Source organism: Pteronotus mesoamericanus, unplaced genomic scaffold, assembly GCF_021234165.1.
Source record: "Pteronotus mesoamericanus isolate MK-2021 breed Mesoamerican mustached bat unplaced genomic scaffold, CSHL_Meso_final contig_116, whole genome shotgun sequence".
Lineage (NCBI taxonomy): Eukaryota > Metazoa > Chordata > Mammalia > Chiroptera > Mormoopidae > Pteronotus > Pteronotus mesoamericanus.
The window spans coordinates 12652466-12663404 of record NW_026555027.1 but is presented as its reverse complement, the minus strand read 5'-3'; positions in this window follow the sequence as shown (position 1 = coordinate 12663404).

Sequence of the window (10939 nt, the reverse complement as noted above, 5' to 3'; positions counted from 1 at the left end):
TTTTTTTTTTGCCAGGTTGCTGGAACCTGCCTTGCTTACAAGGACAGAGAGGGGACGTGCCTGAGAATTGAGTTCTTCCTGGAAACAGCTCTCAGCCAATGTCTAATCCATGGGGAATATAATACTATGGCCTCTAGGCAGGACAGCTTGGGGGTGAGACCCACCTGGAATATAGAGCGCCTCTGAGGTTAAGTTAACTGTCTGGGGTGTTGTTGCTACTATATGCTGGCTTAGCCTCCTTCTTTTATTGGTCCCATCTCCTCACACTTTAACTATGTCCTGGAAATACTTCAAATACATCACTTCTCAAAAATTCTCATCTCAGTGTTAGCTTCTGGGGAACCCAACCCTCTGTCAGTAATCCTAGGTACTGGAATTGGTTTTAGGAAGCTGACTTCGATTCTGGAATCGGATCATTTAGTGGCCAGATGGCAATAGAGATCCTGTATTTGGTGGTAAGTGAAATAAAGACATCTTTTAGCCTCGGGTAGCATTACAATGGCTGATACTTTAGCTGTTGCAAATTGGGATGAGATACAAATGAAAAGGGATTCAATGGACTATACAACATCTAAAGAGTTGAGTAGTTATGGTAATTATAAGGAAGTTGGAGTTTTTAGTTGCTGCTAATTGATGTACTGCAGAAAAAATACTATACTTTGGTTGGCCAGTTATCTCTTAATGGGAGAGGGGGAGATCAAGAATTCTATTTTATAGATGCTTAGTTTGTACCTGAGCAAGATAGTGGGGAGATATGTCTACAGATGGGATCAAAGCTAGAGGTACAAATTTTCAGATCATCACTGCACCAGTGGTATTTGACACCATTTGTATTAGTCAGAGTTCTTAGTAGCAAACAACGAAGAGTAGCAGGGACCATTTCAAGAAGAAAAGAGTATTGAATGGATGTTGGGTCACTCACAGAATTGCCAGAAAACCTGAGAAAAATGCTCAGGAATTTGTCAGGAACAAGGAGCTGCGGACAGATAGAACTGTGTGGACAATGATGTCACAGATCCTGCCCAGAGGAGACATCTGCTATTGCCACCATTCTACAACTTGATGGCTCATCTTTTATGGCCTCCACGGTGATTCCTGATGCCCTGCAAAAAGGGTGTGGTTGCAGCCAGCATTAGAATGGATTCCCTACCATCTCTGTTTCCATATCTCACAAACTCTAAATTTGAAGATTACTGAGGTCTTCTGATTGGGTGAGCCCAGACTATGGGGCCATGGGTCATGCACCAGCTGCCTGTACAGCGCGTACCTTCTGAATCTTAGGAGGTTGTTTTTGACAGTCAACCATATTATGCTCATCATGCAAGTTCATTCCTTTCTACTGTTGAGTTGTATCTCATTTTATGTGTATACAAAAATCTGTTTATGTTCTAAAACATCCTTGCCTTCGAGTTCTCAAAGGTGTTTCCCTATGCTTTCTTTTGGAAGCTTTGTAGCTTCAGCTTTTATGTTTAAGTTTATGATCCAATTTGATAACATTTTGTTGTATTGTATGAAGTAAATGTTGAAGTTTATTTTTTTGACTTAAATATCCAGTTATTCTGTCACCATTTGTTGAAGAAACTCCTTTCCCAATTATATTCTTTTGCACACTTACTAAAAATCAAACGATCATTATGTATGGATCTATTTCTAAAAGTTTTGTTTTATTCCATTGAGCAACGTGTTCACATTTGAAAATACCACTCTGCCTTGGTTATTGCAGCTTTATGTTAAGGCTTGAACTCAGGTAGTAGAATCTCTCTCTCTCTCTCTCTTTTTTAATCGGCATTCTGATCATTTGAAATTTCAAGTTAACTTTTTCAGTTTGTTAATTTTTACTAAAAAATGATTCCTGTTAAATTTTTATTGAAATTATCAATACATTGATTTAGGAGAATTGATATTTTGGATTGTCTTCTAATCCAAAAATAGACATGGTATATCTATCTATTTATTTTTCTTAATTTCTCTTCATAATACTTCACAATTTTCACTACTGAAGTCTTGTATTCCTATATTTATATTCATACCTAAGTATTTTGTGTTTTTATACTATTGAAAATGGTATTTAAAAATCCTATTCCTTTGTTTTTTGCTAGTATATAGAATTATAATTGATTTTTAGTACTGATTTTTCGGTTTTGGTCTTTGATATTATATACTGTGTCCATATATCACTGTAAAATTACTGGGATGTTCTAGGTAGATTTTTTGGTAGACTCCTTAAGTCTTTTTAAATGTGTGCTATCTCATTGTCTTCAAGTAAGACAGTTTCTTTTTATTCTGTTTGACCTGGTGTTAAATATTGTCAAATGCTTTTCTCCCTATTTATTGAGATTATAGGTTCCTCCTTTTTCCTATCAATATAACTAGTTATCTCTATTGCTGTCAAATTACTGATCAAAATTGTATTCCAGTGATAAACCCTAATTGGTCATACTGTGTTAAGTTACTTTGGTATGGTTTTTTGTGTTTATGTTTATAAGGAGCATTGATAAGTTTTCCAATAATATCTTTGTATATTCGGGTATATGAGCAAAACTAGTCTCATAGAATGAATTGGGAATTATTCCTTCCTTCTGTAATTTCTGGGTTTATGTAAGTTTACTTTTACTCCCTTCAATGTTTAACAGAATTCACCCCTAAAGGCATTCTCCTGGATGCTTTATTTTCCACTGGTTTTCTATAATGTGATTGATAGGCCTTCTTGTAGTTTTCTTTGTCTTTATCCTGTTTGTTCAGTTTCTTGGATCTGGGGATTTATAGAGGGGTTAGCCAAAGAGTACAAAGTTTCAGTTATGCAAGATGAGTAAGCCCTAGAGATTTGCTGCACTGCATTAGTACCTACAGTTACTTATACTGTATATTATACTGAAAATTTGCTAAGAGATTTTGTTAAGCGTTTTTATCACTCAGTAATAATAATAAACAAAGAGGGTAGGAAAAACTTTTGAAGGAGATAGATATGTTCATAACACAGATTTGGGTGACAGTTTCATGGATGCGTAATTATCTCCAAACTCATCAGGTGGTAATACATTAAACATGTACTGCTTTTTGTTGGCCAATCATACCGCTGTAAAGTGGTTTTAAAAATAATTTGAAGAAATTTTGACCATTCCTTTTTTTATTTGCCTTCACTTCCTTTTTTTCTGGCAGTCCTTTTGTCCCACAAATAACTGAGGTTCTATTTATTTATTTTTTTGACTTTTTTTCCACTCAGTATAGTTTGCATTTCCTTTGCTATGTCTTGATGTTCACTAATTTTTTGTTGTCCAGTCTAATCTGCGATTAAGTCCATCCAGTTAAATTTCTTTCTCAGGTATTATGTTTGTCAACACTAAGAATCATATTTGTTTTCCTAAATCATTCATTTCTCTTGCCATTATGTTCTTATTTTTATTTGTCTTTGAAAATATTTATAATATTGTTACAATTTACTTGCCTGCAAATTCATCATCTGTTATTTCTCAGGTTATTTCTATTAAACATTTTTCGTGATTATGAGCTAGTTGGATTTTCCTGCTTCTTTCCACATTCAGTAATTTTTATAAAATTATAGATATTATGAATATTATAGTGATAAGGGTATGGATTTTGCTGTCTGTTCAAAGAGTATTGAAGTCTATTTTGACAGGAAATTTTATCACAATTTTATTGCTTGTGGATTATTTTGAACTTGTCTTTCATTTTTTTTAGGGTGACACAGGGTAGCTGCACAATGAAGACCTCTTTTGGGGCCTGTATTGCATGCTATACATTCGACAAGCTTTCTCCAATTTGGGGTGGTACACACCAAATAGTCTCCTACCCTTGTGTGAGTTTTGGATTGATTACTCTTTTCTTTTTTAAAGATTGTATTTGTTTATTTTAGAGGGGAAGGGAGGGGGAAAGAGAAAGAGAGAAACATCAATGTGTGTGGTTGCCTCCTGTGCGCCCCCCGCTGGGGACCTGGCCTGCAACCCAGGCATCTGTCCTGACTGGGAATCGAACCCACGACCTTTTGGTTCGCAGGCCAGCACTCAGTCCCCTGATCCACACCAGCCAGGGCTGGATTGATTACTCTTATAGCTCCCTAGTAGATTTTTATTTTTGTGCAACCTTCTTGCATTTTACTCTATGCATTGCTTAGTCTTACTCTATGCATGTATTGCTTAGGGGTCAGCTAAGGTCTCAAGGGCCCCGTACAGGTTTATGGAGCTCTTTCTTTGGAAGCTCCCTTGTTATCAGTACTCTGCCTTGTGGATCCAGCTGCCTCCCATTCTCCAAACACCCTGTCCCATCAACGCAGTGTGACTGCCATGCTTTGCTTGGGCTTCTCTTCCCTGGTTTGAAGTTTAGAAAGTGCTTCCAGGAAGAAAGTTGCACTTATCACATAGTTGACCTCACTTGTTTCCCTTCTCTCAGGTATCACAGTCGTGAACTGCCAAGTTGTCCAATTCCCAAAAACTGTGGGTTTGCATATTTTGTCAGTTTTCTTCATTCATATGAAGGCAAGCTCAAATCCTGTGACTGTGTCACAGGAAGAAGTGACAGTTTTTTTGTTAATTTTCTAGTGTCTATTTTGAAATTTAATGTGTCAAAATAATAATTCATGATAATGTACTTTTGAAATCCACATTTGTCACATACACTGCTGTAAGTGGAGTTAGTAATCAAGCTTTTATTTTGAAAATCCTTACATATCTCTGACTGTCAGAATAATAATATGGCTTCAATTTTGATAAGGACATTGAAGATTAAAATCTTTTAGCAAACAAATTACCAAAGGCATCCTCAAAGCAGCCAAATGTGTTTTGTTTTTTGTTTATAGTTTTCAGAGTAAAATTCATATTCTTTAGATTGAACTAGTACTGCTAGAAGTTTTTCATTTTTTAATCTTATTTTACATACTAGAATCTTATTCTTACATTAGGTTCCAAAACAAAGGGACAAAAACACAAGAAAAAATTAGAATATTAGCGCACCTACACACACATACAAAATCGTATATGAATGTGTACTTCTTCGCTCTCTTTTCTTGAGTTATTTTTTCAGGCAAGTAAACCTACATAAAAGGAATAACTGAACTTCAGTGCCCCATTGGCATACAATAGATAAGGATGAGTTTCAATGTTCCTTTTTTGGAAACTTTAAGTCGTGGCTGTCCGTAAACAGTACTTTAAGAGACCCCTTTCCATTCACAGGCATGTATAAACAATGCTTCTAACTCTGATCAGTCTTACTTTGATCCCTTTGTCTAACCTCACTCCTTAGGTCCTACCTGCTCTTGCCCTAAATCAGAACAGCACATCAGAGAGGAAGCACTGGGCTTTGCGGGTGGGACAATGCCAGGTTTCCTAATGAGGACCAGATGTTCTGTGTAGTTGCTGGGTCCCTGAATCTCAAAGAGGTGTTGGTTTTGGTTAGCGCTTGTGGTGGGAGGGGAGCAATAAGAGAGGCTGGGCATGGCCCCACGCTTGCCATGGAAGAGCAAACCGAAGAGCGTGGAAATGGGAAGCATTGTGAGGGCATGAATGCAGACTTAGTCCCTTTGAATCAATAGATGAAAGACTGCTGTTAACAGCACTGGCAGGTTATTTGACTTCTAGTCATGAATTATTGATCTCTACCCATAAAAATGCAACAGGGCAGGTGACCACATTTTCTAATTGGTTTTGGCATCCTTGGTTTTTGGTCATCTCTGTGTATGTTTTCTTCCACAGGTAAATAAACTAACTTCAGCAGTTTTGGTGCGTCAGCTCTTCTGTCAAGCTTGGGCCTTAGCTCAGATTGTGTCTCCACAAAAACCAGGCACTGTTTCCAACCTAGTATTTAGTTTTACTTCTCTTTTCTCAGGTCCATAATACTAATGAGTTTCTCACATGATTTCCATGTATTGTTTTATCCAATAAGCAAGCACCAGATCAGAGCACAGTCTAACTATCTTACTGGACTAAAGGGGTCCATTTGCCTGAGTGCATCAAAGTCCAATCAAACAGGAGTTTGCAGCCAAGAAAGTAAAAGGTTTGTTTTTAGAGAAGTAACATCACTGCCCAGAGTCACAGCTGACCTTTGCTAAAGACCTGGCTCCCGGATGGCTTCTTGGGGATGGGTTACAGAGGGGACTAAGGGAGTTAAGGTCACGGTTAGGGTCATGGTCTCTATTGACTGGTTGCACTAAGGGCTAGTTGATCAGTGTATCTGGTCCTGATGTCGGTCCTGGCGTCGCTGTGTCTGGTTTTGCAAGGGTGTGGTTGGTGGGGTCCTGTTGCTCTTCTGGGTCTGGAGCTGATACACAACTGAGGCCTAGACGTTGTCTCTAATTTGACTGAAACTCTGTCTCTGTGGTCAACAGATGGGAGGCTTTGTTCCTAAGATGATTTGATACTGACCAGAAAGAACCTCATTGTCCTGACAGCTTAATGATTAATGAAGTGGGCATGCAAAAGAGAAGGAGGTGGATGAGTCAGGATGCTGGCTGAGGCCAGTTTGAATCAAAAGCAAAGAAAGGATAAAAGGTCATATTAAAGAAATGAAGTTTCTGCGTGGTTACATCAGTAAGACCAAATATGATGCCGTATTTGAAAGCACTTATGGAAAAATCCACAGTACTATTCTATGTGAAAGAAATTATTATTATTTTGTAGTAACTTGAGGTTTAGAATTATTTTGAGGTATTTAGAACATGTTAGGTGTCAATATTATCCAGGATCAGGATGTACATGATGATCATCTTCTCAAGTTTTCTCAGATCCTCAAGACTAAATTCAATTAAATTAACAGTGAATGTTTACGGGTTGAGCCAATATGTGAAACTGCTTTAGAGGATGGAAGTGTGAGCATGAAGATGTTATTTTCTCTGTTTTTATTTTTCTCTGCTTATTTTCCTATTACTATTGTTATTCATTTTAGGTCAAAGCTAATACTTTGGCACTTTTTAAGAAGGTAATAAGAAAAGTACGAAGAAATTAAATGTAAACAAATTAAATGAGTGGGCAAGTATGGGACCAAAAACTCAAGCAGTGAATGTACTCAAGGCCTCAGAAATTTTAAAAAGTGAGGAAGTCTAGATCTCATGCCTACTGATGTTTTTTGTATGGCTTTGTTATTGTATATGTCTCAACTCAACTGGATATATCTACTTAATATTTGAATTCAGTTACTTATGATCTCATGTTAATTTTATGCTTTTAACACTCACGTAAATGATAGATTTATCAATGTTATGATGCTCTTTGAGGGGACCAATAGTTAAGAAAAAGATCTACATGAAAATAAAATAAGGGTAAACTTCTTAAAGTACTCCTCTCAGATATTCACGTATTCATATTCAATTTAAAGAAACCTACAGTTTTTAAGTTTTTGTTGTAGAAGTCAGAGGAGTAAACATTTGTTCTCTTTCCCAACTTTCCCTTCTCACATTCTTTCTGTTTTACTCAATGTATTTCTGCCTCTATTTTTGTTCATGACTTGATTTGTTGGTATATTCAGTTTGTCATTTGTTCATTGAAATGACTGGAAGTGAAGTTCCCTTAGAAGTTTAGCACAAACATAACTGGTTTATTTCAGTGGAAGCCCATCAACCAAAGGTGGAAAAAATTCCAAAAAAATTCTATTTGCTGGAAAATTTGTTAATAAGCTCTTGGTTATACTCAAAGGGCTTGCTCACAATGTGGGATCTGAGGGTGGGGGCCTGAGTGGAGAGAAGACAGAATATAATAAACACAACAGAAACTTACTGGCATCAAACTAGAGTGCATTAGGAAAACACGTTTATGAGAGAGAACTGTGAAAACAGCCTCTGTACTTTGAAAGTGGAACATTTCAGAGATGCCGATTATAAATATTGGAACTGATAGTCGTGCCACAAAGCAAGGTTTCTGTTTCAGGCCTGCATATGCGCATTTTATTCTTCATTCATAAAGAAATCTTAGTTTGCAAACAGGATGTATACCAGACCCTTCAATGATCTAAGAATTTCATCTACATAGAGAATTAATATAAATGCATGCCTTTCTTTTAGAGTAAAAGAAGGTTAAGCTGAAATGAAACAAATGACATTTAGCTTATCTGACTTTGTTGAAATTAAAAATACAAAGTGTATGAATGAAGAACCAGATTTTTAATTAAAAACATTTTAGCATGTTTTTTTTTTTTTTCTGGCACATTTATTTTCTTCTTCCATTTGTTGACTCCAACGTGAATTCAAATAAGTTCTTGGTTTATTTGACTTTTGATTTTGAAAAGCAAAGGATGAATTTCAGTCCCTAAATTTGGAAACTTGTCTTTGGAGTGAAGTCCTCCTAACTTCCGGGAGGGCTGGCAATTAAATTGGCCCTTAGAGATAGGGCATGATTTCAGTAACAAAAAGGGTGGGTCAGAGTTCTCCCTTACAGAGGGGATGGGATCATTAAATTCAAGGATACGAGTGAAGGCTAACTCATTTTTTTTTACTTTATTTTTCTCTGTGGACACTATCACAGATGTCCCCGATTTCCCCACCCTGCCTTTGCCCACCTCCACACAGCCCGTTTCCCCTTCCCTCTGGCCATCACCACACTGTTTTCTGTGTCTGTGGGTTCTGCATATATGTTCTTTGACTAATGCCCTCATCTTCTTTCATCCATGAGAACCACTTTATGGTGTAAGACAAAAACAAAGGTAGAGGGGAAGTAGGAAATTAGTCTTGAGCATACCCCAGAATGCCAGCAGTAGGAGTTTTATTTGAATAATTGGCCGTTGGCAGACACTGGCAGTTTTAAGCAGAGTTCCCTGAAGAGAAAGTGGGTAAGCTAGAAACTCCAAACTCCTGAAATTCAGAGCCCAGTTCTTTCCCTCTTTTCTTCTATGTATATGCATCCACTTCTCTCTGGACATTCATTCAGGGATTAGAGGGGGTTAACAGTAGATAGAAATGGGAACTGTTTATAGTAGCACACTGAAGATATGAAGAACTGTGAACGGCATCCAATTCAAACATTGTCAGTGCAAACTTCTAGTGTCGAAGAAGACACAAACCCAGTTCTGTGCGCCCACCAGATAGATAAATCCCTGCTTTGGTCCATGAGATGAGCAAAACATTATGTACCTCCTCTTGGCTTTTAGGTTCAAAGGAAAACTCCCAACATTCGAATGGATTATGAGAGAGGCTGGTTGTCCTCTACATTGCAAAAATCATGTATGGATAGACTTCAAAGATGAGCAACTAAAAACTAAACCAAATCGAAGTCTGTGGTGTCTATGGTAAGAAAATATGGAATGAGAACTGAGAACATTGCCACAAAGGCATGCAGAAATACTTAGCTTTCCTGGTTGCATGATTAACGCGAAGAGATTAAAACAAAAAGACCCACCCACACCTGGACCTCAAAGCCAGAGCTTCTGAAATAACTGGCGTGGCGTTGCCTGTGCAATAGCATGTTTTAAGTGTCCCCGTGTAAGTCTAATGCAAAGTGGTTAAGGACCATTGACTTAGCAAGAACATCTCTTCACAGCCATGTTCCTCTCACTGAATGGCAGTTTCTTTAGCTGGTAAAAGAGAAACCTTTCATAAGAAAATCTTCAGCAAACCATTCTGCTTTTCCTACCTTCTTGGAAATGTTCCTTTAATGTGCATATTATAAAATGCTTCAAGGAAATATATTCCCATATTAAAACATGAGAGCCAGCCAGCACACAAGATAAGCTGAAGGGTTAAAGAGACATTAAGAATTCTCCCTGTTTACACCCACGCTGTGACCTTTATTGTAAGAGTGGGTTGTTGACGCACTGTCTCCGGGGGAGAAGGGGCCCTTCTTCCTGGGAGACTAGTACTGTTAATGTTTAACTGTCCGGTTGGAGGGGACGGCCCCTCTCCCGGAAGGCCCTGTTAGTCAACCAAGTCACGCAAGGCCCTTGGTGTGTAGCCACCTCTGTCTAAAATCTACTTAAGCAAAGCCCCCACAGCAAGATTTTGGAATCTCACCCGAGGAAAGGACACTTCGCTCGGAACTTTCCCGGCCGGACCCCGCATGCTGCCTCCGCGATTCCCCAACCTCTGTGTTCGGTGTTGGTGATTTCCCACCTGGTGATGTGCGCTCCTGATTCTTGCTCTCACTTTGCTTTCTCTTAATAAAGTACTTAGCTATTCTTATTTGTCTTAGGGTTTTTATTGTCTGCAAATCCGAACCTCCAAATTAAGTGGCCACCATTTCATACGTGCCCTTTAACGGCACATGAGCTGGAATTGCATATGATCGAAGATTACTTCTTTTCTTTTTGAATATTTTACTTTTTATGCTATTACAGTTGTCCCACATTTTCCCTCTCCACCGCCTCCCCCCCCCCCCAGCAAGATCACCTCCCACTTCCATAACCACTCTGTGCACCGTTGTCCATGTCCATGGGTCCTTCATACATGTTCATTGATTAACTCCTTCATCTTCTTTCACTAAGTCCTGTCTCCTGCCACCCCTCTTACAGCTCTCAGTCTGTTCCATAATTCCATGGCTCTGGTTTTATTTTGCTCACTAGTTAATTTTGTTCATTAGATTCCTCTTGTAAGTGAGATCACATGGTGTTTGTCTTTCATCAACTGGCTTATTTCACTTAGCATGAGCGTCTCCAGTTCCATCCATGTTGTTGCAAAAGGTAGGCTTTGTCTCTCTCTCTCTCTTTTTTTTTTAAATTTAGAATACATTTTTATCCCAAGGTTGATTGAGTTTAGACTAACAGAGAACAGCACCAATGAGAATGAAGACCTTGAACCTGGACCATTGCACAAGGAGGCTGACGGGGCTCTGTTCTGGTCATAGAGCCTGAAGGGCTCCCTGAAGATCTAGCATTACCAACCAAAAAGGAGGTAAAAGTGTTTTCCTGGACTCTTTTCTCCTGAACTCTGTGGCCCTCAGGTGATTCATCTGTACAATGAAGAGTGCAGATGATATGATTAAAAGCTTCCTTAATTCTCTAATCTAGA